The sequence below is a fragment of the Chiloscyllium plagiosum genome, chromosome 14, assembly GCF_004010195.1.
Source record: "Chiloscyllium plagiosum isolate BGI_BamShark_2017 chromosome 14, ASM401019v2, whole genome shotgun sequence".
NCBI classification, from domain to species: domain Eukaryota; kingdom Metazoa; phylum Chordata; class Chondrichthyes; order Orectolobiformes; family Hemiscylliidae; genus Chiloscyllium; species Chiloscyllium plagiosum.
In genome coordinates, this window is record NC_057723.1 from 14117263 (window position 1) to 14129030 (window position 11768).

The following is an 11768-nucleotide window of genomic DNA, read 5'->3' on the forward strand; positions in this document are numbered from 1 at the left end:
TATAACGGAAAAAATAATTCAATTTTTCAATAGAAGGCCACATTGTTTTCTTATTATTTTCCTGTTCTTCCTCTCCAGTGCAGTTATCACGTTGTCAAGCCAATAAATAAGATAGGGCAGTTGGTCAGGGTCAGAACTCTAGTTCTGAAAGTTAGAGCTATGTTACTATGGCAACAGTTCATGTAGTATTATTGCGTAGAAAAATGTCCCAGGGCATTCACAGAAAAAATACAAACCCAAAACTAAAGAAGGAATGGATTAGGTAGGATGACATGAGATTTGTACAGAATAGATTTCACAGTAAGTCCAAAATAAGAAGAGAGAGATCGAACAGTTTTTAGAATGGAATTATCAAACATGGAGCCTAAGTAAGGGAAGGCACAAGCACACATTATGAGTGGGATTATATAGAAGGAGTAGAGTTCAGGAGTTGTCATAGGGATGGAGGAGGCATGGAGGCTTATACAGGAAAACCAGAGTTCAAGGTTCATGTCATGTTGGAGGTGGCCATAAATTAAAAGGAAGACAGGAACATTGAATTTGAAAATGGGAGCCAACGTAGGTTAAGATTCTTATGGTCTGGAAAGCATTGCCCATCATTTACTAACAGCTCCTGCACTAATCTATCAAAACTGCTCACTATCTCAGGATCATCCTGTTTCTTTTCTCCACCGTAAACTGTCTTCTTAAATCCCTCTTTGCTCTGCAGTCTCATCAACTTCAATAAATACAAGATGCTCATGGAAGTTTTTATCAATAATGTTGATCAGATGTCTCTGCTATTTTCCTCTCTCCCTGATTTCCCAACGAATTACACTTTATGATCTGACACCAACAAGTAACCTATGGTTGTGACCTCTGAAGGTTAACTGCTTGGAGGGGCATTAGAAGAGGTCAACTAACTGGAGAAGAGGGCCTGATAAACCAGAGACCATAAAATCCTGTGCCTTTGGGGACTCGTCAACTGAGGTAGTATGGGCTGAAGTTAGAAACAGGAAAGGAGAGGTCACTCTGTTGGGAGTTTTCTATAGGCCTCCGAATAGTTCCAGAGATGTAGAGGAAAGGATAGCAAAGATGGTCCTCGATAGGAGTGAGAGACGCAGGGTAGTTGTCATGGGGAACTTCAACTTTCCAAATATTTACTGGGAACACTAGACTACGAGTACTATAGATGGGTCAGTTTTTGTCCAGTGTGTGCAGGAGGTCTTCCTGACAAGTATGTAGACAGGCCAACAAGGGGCGAAGCCACATTAGATTTGGTACTGGGTAATGAGCCCGGCCGGGTGTTAGACTTGGAAGTAGATGAACATTTTGGTGATAGCGATCACAATTCTGTTATGTTTGCTTTAGTGATAGAAAGGGATAGGTGTATACCACTGGGCAAGAGTTACAGCTGGGGGAAAGGCAATTATGATGCGATAAGGCAAGATTTAGGAAGCATAGGATGAGGAAGGAAACTGCAGGGGATAGGCACATTAAAAATGTGGAGCTTATTCAAGGAAAAGCTACTGTGTGTCCTAGATCAGTATGTACCTGTCAGGCAGGGAGGAAGCTGTAGAGTGTGGGAGCCGTGGTTTACGAAGGAAGTGGAATCTCTGGTCAAGAGGAAGAAGAAGAAGGCTTATGTTAGGATGAGATGTGAAGGCTCAGTTAGGGCACTTGAGGGTTACAAGGTAGCCAGGAAAGACCTAAAGAGAGAGCTCAGAAGAGCCAGGAGGAGACATGAGAAGTTATTGGCGGATAGGATCAGGGTTAACCCAAAGGCTTTCTATAGGTATTTAAGGAATAAAAGAATGACAAGAGTAAGATTAGGGCCAATCAAGGATAGTAGTGGGAAGTTGTGTGTAGAGTCAGAGGCGATAGGGGAAGCACTAAATGAATATTTTTCGACAGCATTCACTCTAGAAAACGACAATGTTGTCGAGGAGAATACTGAGATACACGCTACTAGACTAGGTGGGATTGAGGTTCACAAGGAAGAGGTATTAGAAATCCTGCTGACTGTGAAAATAGAAAAGTCCCCTGGGCCGGATGGGATTTATCCGAGGATCCTCTGGGAAGCCAGGGAAGAGATTGCCAAGCCTTTGGCATTGATCTTTAAATCATTATTGTCTACAGGAATACTGCCAGAAGACTGGAGGATAGCAAGTGTAGTTCCCCTGTTCAAGAAGGGGAGTAGAGACAATCCTGGTAATTGTAGACCAGTGAGCCTTACTTCAGTTATTGGGAAAGTGTTGGAAAAGGTTATAAGAGGTAGGATTTATAATCATCTAGAAAATAATATTTGATTAGGGATAGTCAGCACGGTTTTGTGAAGGGTAGGTTGTGCCTCATAAACCTTATTGAGCTCTCTGAGAAGATGACCAAACAGGTAGATGAGAGTAAACCGGTTGATGTGGTGTATATGGATTTCAGCAAGGTGTTTGATAAGTTTCCCCACAGTAGGCTATTGTACAAAATGCGGAGGAATGGGATTGTGGGAGATATAGCAGTTTGGATCAGTAATTGGCTTGCTGAAAGAAGACAGAGGGTGGTGGTTGATGGGAAATGTTCATCCTGGAGTCCAGCTACCAGTGGTGTACTGCAAGGGTGGGTGTTGGGTCCACTGCTGTTCATCATTTTTTAAACGACCTGGATGAGGGGTAAAAGTGTGGGTTAGTAAATTTGCAGACAACACTAAGGTCGATGGAGTGTGGGTAGTGACGATGGATGTTGTAGGTTACAGAGAGACATAGATAAGCTGCAGAGCTGGACTGAGAGGTGACAAATGGAGTTTAATGCGGACAAGTGTGAGGTGATTCACTTTGGTCGGAGTAACCGGAATGCAAAGTATTGGGCTAATGGTAAAATTCTTGGTAGTGTAGATGAGCAGAAAGATCCTTGAAAGTTGCCACCCAGGTTGATAGGGTTGTTAAGAAGGCATACAGTGTTTTAGCTTTTATTAATAGAGGGATTGAGTTCCGGAACCATGAGGTTATGCTACAGCTGTACAAAACTCTAGTGCGGCCGCACTTGGAGTATTGTGTACAGTTCTGGTCACCGCATTATAAGAAGGATGTGGAAGCTTTGGAAAGGGGAGGAGGTTTACTAGGATGTTGCCTGGTATGGAGGGACGGTCTTACGAGGAAAGGCTGAGAGACTTGAGGCAGTTTTTGTTAGAGAGAAGAAGGTTGAGAGGTGACTTAATAGAGACATATAAGATAATCAGAGGGTTATATAGGGTGGACAGGGAGAGCCTTTTTCCAAGTATGGTGACAGCGAGCACGAGGGGGCATAGCTTTAAATTGAGGAGTGATAGATATAGGACAGATGTCAGAGGTAGTTTCTTTACTTAGAGAGTAGAAAGGGTATGGAATGCTTTGCCTGCAACAGTAGTAGATTCGCCAACTTTAAGTACATTTAAGTCGTCATTGGACAAGCATTTGGACGTACGTGGAATAGTGTAGGTTAGATGAGCTTCAGATTGGTATGACAGGTCGGCGCAACATTGAGGGCTGAAGGGCTTGTACTGCGCTGTAATGTTCTATGTTCTATGTTCAATGTTCTATGTTCTATGTTCTATGTTCTATGTTCTCTGCCCATTGTCTGCCTCTGCAATAAACATGGCAGAGGCTGCCATGACAGAATGGGTGAAGTGAAAACATTCATTATTGATTGCAAAGGAAGATTTCCAAAATGATTCAGTGATATGGGAATTTCTATTTTCCCATTATTAGCTTGAATTTGGTGATACATCAAGGGATTCTACAGGTAACTAGCAACAATGATGCCACCAACCAGGGTTAATAGCCACTCCCACTGAAGTATTCTCACAGTGAACCAGGAAAGAAAATGTACTGATTATCTTTTACTGTTAATTAAATTTTTCGGAGTGGAATAAATGATTGGTGCACAGATATGATTGGGTTGAAATATCAGGAACAGTATTTTTAAACTGTATACTATTTTTTAAAATGTGGTCAGTTTTTATGAATAAGCAAAAGCAAAGCAGTTGTATACACATAGATGGGGGACTTTTCCAAAGAATGCATATTCTCATCTTCCTCCAACAACAGTTTTCAGAGGGGAAATTTATGTGTATTATGCCATAACAGTTAGGTTTGTGGCTTAATTCAGAAGAATATGCTCTCTCAGAAACCTGGCCAAGGTGCCCTTAACCCAGAGCATAAAATTGGCCAGGACTCTACTCCTGATCTTTGCTGGAAATTTGCAGTTGTGAAGTTTGGGTAAGGACAGAATTGTATTCAATAATTGCTTCCCCAGCCCAAGCAGTTGACTTTCACTGTCAGACATAATGTGGACAATTGGGAGGAATACAGGAGGAATTTCTGTTCTACACTTAAAGTTATTGACTTCTTGCCCAATGCAGATGCTTCAACAGATTTCATGCCTAGAAGGGATGCAAAGGGTAGGAAACAAAATATTTGCAAATCTTTAGGTAGAAGTATGCATGTTCCAGCACAAACAGGTTTTTCTCATCACAAATATTTATGTATTAAGTCAATTCATTATTTTCACTGAATACAGTTTCACTATTTGTTCCCCTTGTAAATATCAAAAGTGCTTTCCTATTTTTCTTTCATTAGCATTATCTCTTCAATCGAAAGTTCTGCAAACGTAAAGTGGAAAACTGGCATATTAAGTCAATGAATGAGTCCAAAGAACACCCACAGCTGAAAAGCTGGTCTGCTGAGTTTTTTGTGTATAGGCAACCAGTGTTATTGATTCAGTTCCCTCACATAGTGATGCTCCACACCAGGTTGTTTACCCTGATGGAACCCCAGCTTTACTTACTGGCTTATGTCAAACACTATCGGTCCTTTTCCTCTTCTGCTAAACCTGCCAGAATCATGCTGGAGAGCAATGATTCTTTTATCCATAGTAAAGTCTTTCTTTATATCACTCTCCACTATCCTTTCACTCTCATCTCCAATAAATGAGAAGAGTTCTCTCACAACTAAGATGGAATCCAACCATTAACTTGCCTCTGCTGGTTTCTTCCTTCCTTCTGTCCAATGAACCAAATCTCCCTCAAGGTTCTTCTCCAACATTATCATTTCTATTTTCCTTTATAGCCTCTAGATTCACATTATCAATGAGCCTCACATCCTGGTCCATTGATCCCATTCCCACTGAATTGTGTCCACTAAATTGTCCTTTAGTGCCATGCTGCAAATAGTTTTCTATCCTTGGGAGGTGTTTCCTTTCTTGTTACAATCCTTTTTCTGTCATCATCTTTTCACGAAACCCTGTTGTAATCCCTGTTTCCCTAGAAACTGTTGTGCCATCTCCAACCTGCCTTCTTGCCTCAATCTGTGAACATACTGTTGTTACCAAATATGTGGCCAATATTTTGGCAGCTCTGTGTTTGAATTCCTCTATCTTCAGTTTGAATGGTAATGCCCTTGCATCTTTTCATTATTTTGTTTTGTTTTGTTTTTCATTTTGTTTCTTTTTTATTATTTCTTTCTCCACCTGTAACCAGGGCATGTCACCAATGATCATTCATCTGTCCACGTACTGCAACTTTTGGTATCAATCAATAATCTGTCCTTGATCATCTTTTCTTCCTTATTTACGTGTTTTTTTTCTAATAGGTAGCATTGGTCAAGATCTACATGTGCCCTACTGATAGTCAGCCCTACCCCTTTATCACTCACTTGACCCCTTTACAACATTACATTGTGTGACATTTAGTCCTAGATGAATTGTAATATTCTCTGATTAAATATTGGGAAGACGAAACCTATTGCGGCTCAGCTTTGTAAACATGGTATCTTGCTTGATCCAAACTCCTATTTGAGTTTCCAAAACTCTCCATCATGAAGATCATTCCCTTTATCCTATCTGTTATGAAACCATTCTCTATGCTTTTGTCACCTCCAGGCATGACTATTCCAATTTCTCTTGATTGGGTTCTCATTCACAACCCATTGTAAACTTTAACTCCTCTGAAACCTCACCTATTTTGCATCCATGACTCCTTGTGCTCAAATGGATTGCCAGGAACCAAAGCCTCAGATTTATAATTCTCAGTCCCTTGTTGAAATCCATTAATGATCTAAGACCGCCCCACTCCTCTCGCCTTCTCCAGCCTTGAATTTTAGAGATGCTCCAAATCTTCAATTGCTTTCTGTTCTCCCTTTTTTTGAGCACTCCAAATCTTTTCATCTGCTTTCAGTCAACGAGGCTGTACTTTCTTTTCATTTATTTATTCATGGGATGTGGGCATCACTGTCTTGGCCAGCATTTATTGCGAATCTTCACTTGCCCAGCGGGGTAGTTAAGAATCAAGCACATTGATGTGAGTCTGGTGTCACAAGTCGGCCAGACCATGCAAGGATGACAGATTTCCTTCTCGATAGGATATTAATGAGCCAGACAGGTTTTGAACAATAATCAACAATGATTGCATGGTTGCCAATAGACTTTTACTGGATTCAAATTTCACTATCTGCCATAGTGTGATTTAAAATCAATATCTCCAAAACTTTGGCCTGGGGTTTAGTTCAACGACAGTACCACTATGTCATTGTCTCCCCTATCCTATGATGTTCCTCCCTGAATTCCTTTGTGCCTTCACTTGTCTCTCCTTCTTTGAAATACTGAACATCTGAAAATTCACCTCTTTAGTAAACCTTTTAAGTGTACATTTTCTAATGCTTTTGTCATGCTGGTAGCCTAATGAGTAAACTTAGATACTCCAATCAGCATTCTCTGATTATCCAGTAATGGTTAACTTGCCACCATCTACCTTATGGTGAACAGTTTCTAGTGCTTTTCTCCTCCCCTGCTCAATGGAACCCCCTTCCTAACCACTACACATTTGACATTCTTCAAAAGCCTGACTCTAACCACATATTTTCCCACCCTTCCCAACTCCTGTTAGACGTCCTCTCTCATGTAAATGTCTCTGAGGTATCTTTGAATTTTTGCATGTGGAGGGGGTGTTATACAAATGCAAGTTATTGGTTCCTTTGTGTGTTATGGGACCAAAAACTGACCTGTGCCTCACCTCACCCCACATGCTGTTTCTAGGTAGAGGATGGTAAGTGGGGATTGTATTTTTGGTCTCCTCAACCCAGATATTATAGAGGTCTAACTGCCATTGTGGTGGCGACCATAGAGCTGAGAGCAAACCAATAGTTAACCTGATACCTTCAAATACGCACTGGGTACACTGCTGAAAAATCTGGGGGAGTCCCAAAAGTTAAAGAGTTCTTGTCACCATGTAAATTTTATAAACATAGTTCTAAGATCAAGCAGCACATTCATACGTACCATGGAACAACTAAAAGACAGGTTTCAATTTCATAATTGTTTGGGTTTAAATGAAGGAAAAACCTCATGCAGCAAGCAATAAACTTCAATAGATTTATTCACAACTGGTAGTCAGAGTCACATCTCAGATTGTGATCATCAAGTTCCACTCACAAGTCAACTGAGTACAATTAGCACTGGAAGAAATTACCCACACGTTAAAAAAACATGATGACAAATATATTTGAAATGACCTGAAAATGAATCCACGTGCCAATTGTGATGAAAGAGAGCAAGCAAAGAATGGAATTTTGATGGCATTATTTTTTAAGTCTGACAGCAACAACATTTTCACATTGCTCCACCTGACTGCCTGACATAGGGCAAATTAGACAGTCTGTGGTGTAGCACAGGCAATTCTCAGGCAGAATATTCCCACAGAACTTAAAATAAAAGTAAGAAGAGCAGTTGTAACGAACTGTAAGCAGTAACTTTATTGATGAAGAAAAGAGCTTGTATTTACACAGGAATAAGTCCTGCAATTGAAAAGTGCAACAAATGGAGATGAATGAAATCTTTAAACTCCCTCAGTTGAACCTGGATAATAACACTAGCTGCTGCTGCAGAGCTGGAGGATGATGATGGTGGGAGGAAAGCTCAGGAGGGCATCAAACTCATAGGAAAATGTGGCCCATCTGAAACTTTTCAGTAGATGGTAGGGATGACTGCACTTGACTATAACTGTCACTTACAGCAACATCAGAGAAAACATTTCAATCCAGCAGAACAGTATGATTGTTTCATTAAAAAAAGAGATTGTTGGCAAGACTGACCTTGACATTTAGGCCTTGACTGGTGGAATGATGGGAGTCCTATTTACCAGATACTGAGATGTCAAATTTACCATTTTGTGGAATTCACAGGCTATTAAAGGTAATTGAGAAGGTATTTGCATTACACTGTCTGAGAGATTAAAGAATATTGCTAATTTCAAAAAGAACAGATTATCCTCTTCCCATGCATAGTGGAGAGCAGGAAGTGATTCTAAGAGCACTTGCTACGTCAGAATGCAATACGTGAGCATTCTATTGTCAGTTTACTCAACCAGCAGTAGTGGTGAAAATTAACAGCAGACTGGGGTTTTTGTGATACTAAACTCAGGAAATTAGTCTGTCCTGTATCTATCCCAGGATTCAACAGGTTGAGAATTAAGCCACCTTCATCACAAGAAGTCAACTGCATCTCACACTTTAGACCTTCTGAAACACTTAAGAGAAATCAGTCATTCTAGAAATGAGGAAAATGTGAAATGTCACAAGGGGAGAACACACTGATGATTCTAAATGACTTCTCAGTTATTAATATTCAGAATTTCTTTGCAGTTTTCTTATGGGATGTGGGCATCACTGGCTGGTGAGCATTTATTGCCCATCCCTAATTGCCCTTGAGAAGGTGGTGGTGAGCTGCCTTTTTGAACTTCTGCAGCTCACATGTTATAGGTAAATTCACAGACCATTAAGGAGGGATTTCCAAGATATTGTCCCAATGACAGTGAAGGTATGGTGATATATTTCCAAATCAGGATGATGAGTGCCTTGGAGGGGAAATTGCAGGAGGTGGTATTTCCATGTAACTGCTGCCCTTGTCCTCCTCAGTGCAGTGCTCTTGTGTTTGGAAAGTGATGCCTTAGAATCTTGACTTCAAATTGTTGGTGCTGTGTCAGAAATATGTCAATAATGTCTTTCATTTTTCCATTGAAAAGGCTGTGTCATGGCACCTGTAAAATAAGTTGTGAATTTATGACTCTTTCAGGAATTCTGCTTTTAATGATTAATAAAAAGGACATATTTTCCTTTGAGATGACCCAAAACACTTTATAACCAATTAATACTTCTCAAAAATTGTTACTGTGATACGTTGGAAAATATGGCGGTTAAATTGCATGTAGCAACGGCCCATGAGAAACAATGAGATAATGTTCATCAACTTGTTTTAGTAATGATGTTTCAGCAATAAATATTGGCTGAGGCATGAGGAGAATTCTTCTACTTCTCTATAATTGAGATATTTCACATTTACCATCAAGGTTGGACATTGCCTTAATTTAATGTCTTATTCAAAAATTCAATTTCGGAAATGCAGTACTACCTCAGTAAACTGTCATCCTGGTTTATGCTTTGGAGTGGGGCATAATTGGAGTGGGCGGCACGGTGGCACAGTGGTTAGCACTGCTGCCTCGCAGCGCCAGAGACCCGGGTTCAATTCCCGACTCAGGCGACTGACTGTGTGGAGTTTGCACGTTCTCCCCGTGTCTGCGTGGGTTTCCTCCGGGTGCTCCGGTTTCCTCCCACAGTCCAAAGATGTGCAGGTTAGGTGAATTGGCCATACTAAATTGCCCGTAGTGTTAGGTAAGGGGTAAATGTAGGGGTATGGGTGGGTTTCACTTCGGCGGGTCGGTGTGGACTTGTTGGGCCGAAGGGCCTGTTTCCACACTGTAATCTAATCTAATCTAATCTAATAAGGACACAAGGATAATCACTGGAATTTAATAACAAGCACACATATCAATACTTCCAGTTTTACACCATTGACCAAGCCTGATTTCTACTCTCTAATCTTCTGAAAGGAAAGATATGCCTGACAGGCAAGTTTTCTAGGTGTTTGTACATTTGAATTACAATGAGCTTCCTAGTTATTACAGATGTTGTACAGCTATAATATAATCGCATGTTATTGACATTATTGCAAGGTTGTCTGCTGAAATTGTCTTGCAGCTCCCTCCCAGGAACTGTCTGTGACCCTGTTGTGGCCTTCTCATGTCTGACTTCCTGCATCTCAGGGGGTTTAGTGTTTGACTCTGCCTCCTCTTCAGAAATCTCAATTTTCATGCCTCCTTGAAAAACAGGATAATGGTGGATAAGCAGGTCAGCACAGTTCAAGAGGTAATCATATCAAAGAATCCCAACAGTGTGGAAACATTTGGCCCAACAAGTCCACACCAACCCTTCAAAGAGTAACCCACCCAGGCCCATTTCCCTTCTACTTTACATTTAACCCTGACTAACAAATCTAACCTACACATCCCTGAACACTATGGGCAATTTAGCATGGTCAATTCACCTAACCTGCACATCTTTGGACGGTGGGAGGAAACTGCAGCACCAGGAGAAAACCCACACAGACACAGGAAGAATGTGCAAACTCCACACAGCCACCACCCGAGGCTGGAATCGAACCTGAGTCCCTGGCTCTGTGTGCTAACCACTGAGCTATTGTGTTGCTCTTAAAGGGCAATGCTGTGGTTGCAGTGAAAGCAACTTTCTTGTCTATCCCAAGCACCTGAATCTTTCTTTCTGCGTGCACACAGCCTGTACAGTCTTAGTTTAATTGAGGATGCAAATTTTATTCCAAAACTTCAACTTAATTAATAGTCATTGTCAAATGGGTTAACAACCACAGTCATTTTAGATATTCCTTATCTTCAAGAAGGCAGCCAATATCTTCTCTTCAATTCTGAACAACTGCAATGGCATTACACTGGATAAGGATAAATGAATCAGGATAGCTCCACGTACATTGGGCACTGACCAGCTCCCTATATATAATCAGTTAATAGCTGGACAAGAGGAGAGCAAAATTCACTTTTTCTATCACATTGGTGCATTGACATTATAGACTCGTATGGAATTCATTGATTCAATCTGCAGCCCCAGAAATTCATGAAAGCTGAGTGATCCTATGAAAATGAAAGTCCTGCTTATTCAATCTGTGTCAAATGTAATGAATTAATCTACCAGGGCAAACTGGGCATAAATGACCTTCTGCACGAATGTCAGCACACTGATCTGAATATGCCAGTAACAAAAATTAAAATTAAGTGCGATAACAGCTTCCCAAGCCACAGTAAGTTTATCATCAGTCCTTGCTGACTTTTGTAAATCTCCCTGGAGGATGTTGCAAAGGTTTTGCAGGATATCTGGGACAAAGCACAACTGCCCACTCATAATTGCAGTGAAATATTCAAAATACGCAGGCTGGGCAACTGAGCAAGGATTATTTGGTCTCTCATTATAAACCTGGCTTATTGGGCTGTATAGTGCTGTTAGCCTTCCTCTTTCTGCTCTTAAGAAATAAATGGGAAACCCAATGTGGAGAAATGTTTTGCAACATCCCTTTCATTTAAGGAATTGCTAGGAGAAAGTGAGGACTGCAGATGCTGGAGATCAGAGCTGAAAATGTGTTGCTGGAATAACGCAGCAGGTCAGGCAGCATCCAAGAAGCAGGAGAATCGATGTTTCGGGCATGAGCCCTTCTTCAGGAATGAGGAAAGTGTGCCCAGCAGGCTAAGATAAAAGGTAGGGAGGAGGGACTTGGGAGAAGGGTGTTGGAAATGTGATAGGTGGAAGGAGGTTAAAGTGAGGGTGATAAGGTGAGGGTGATAGGCCGGAGTGGGGGTGGGGCGGAGAGGTCAGGAAGAAGATTGCAGGTTAGGAAGGTGGTGCTGAGTT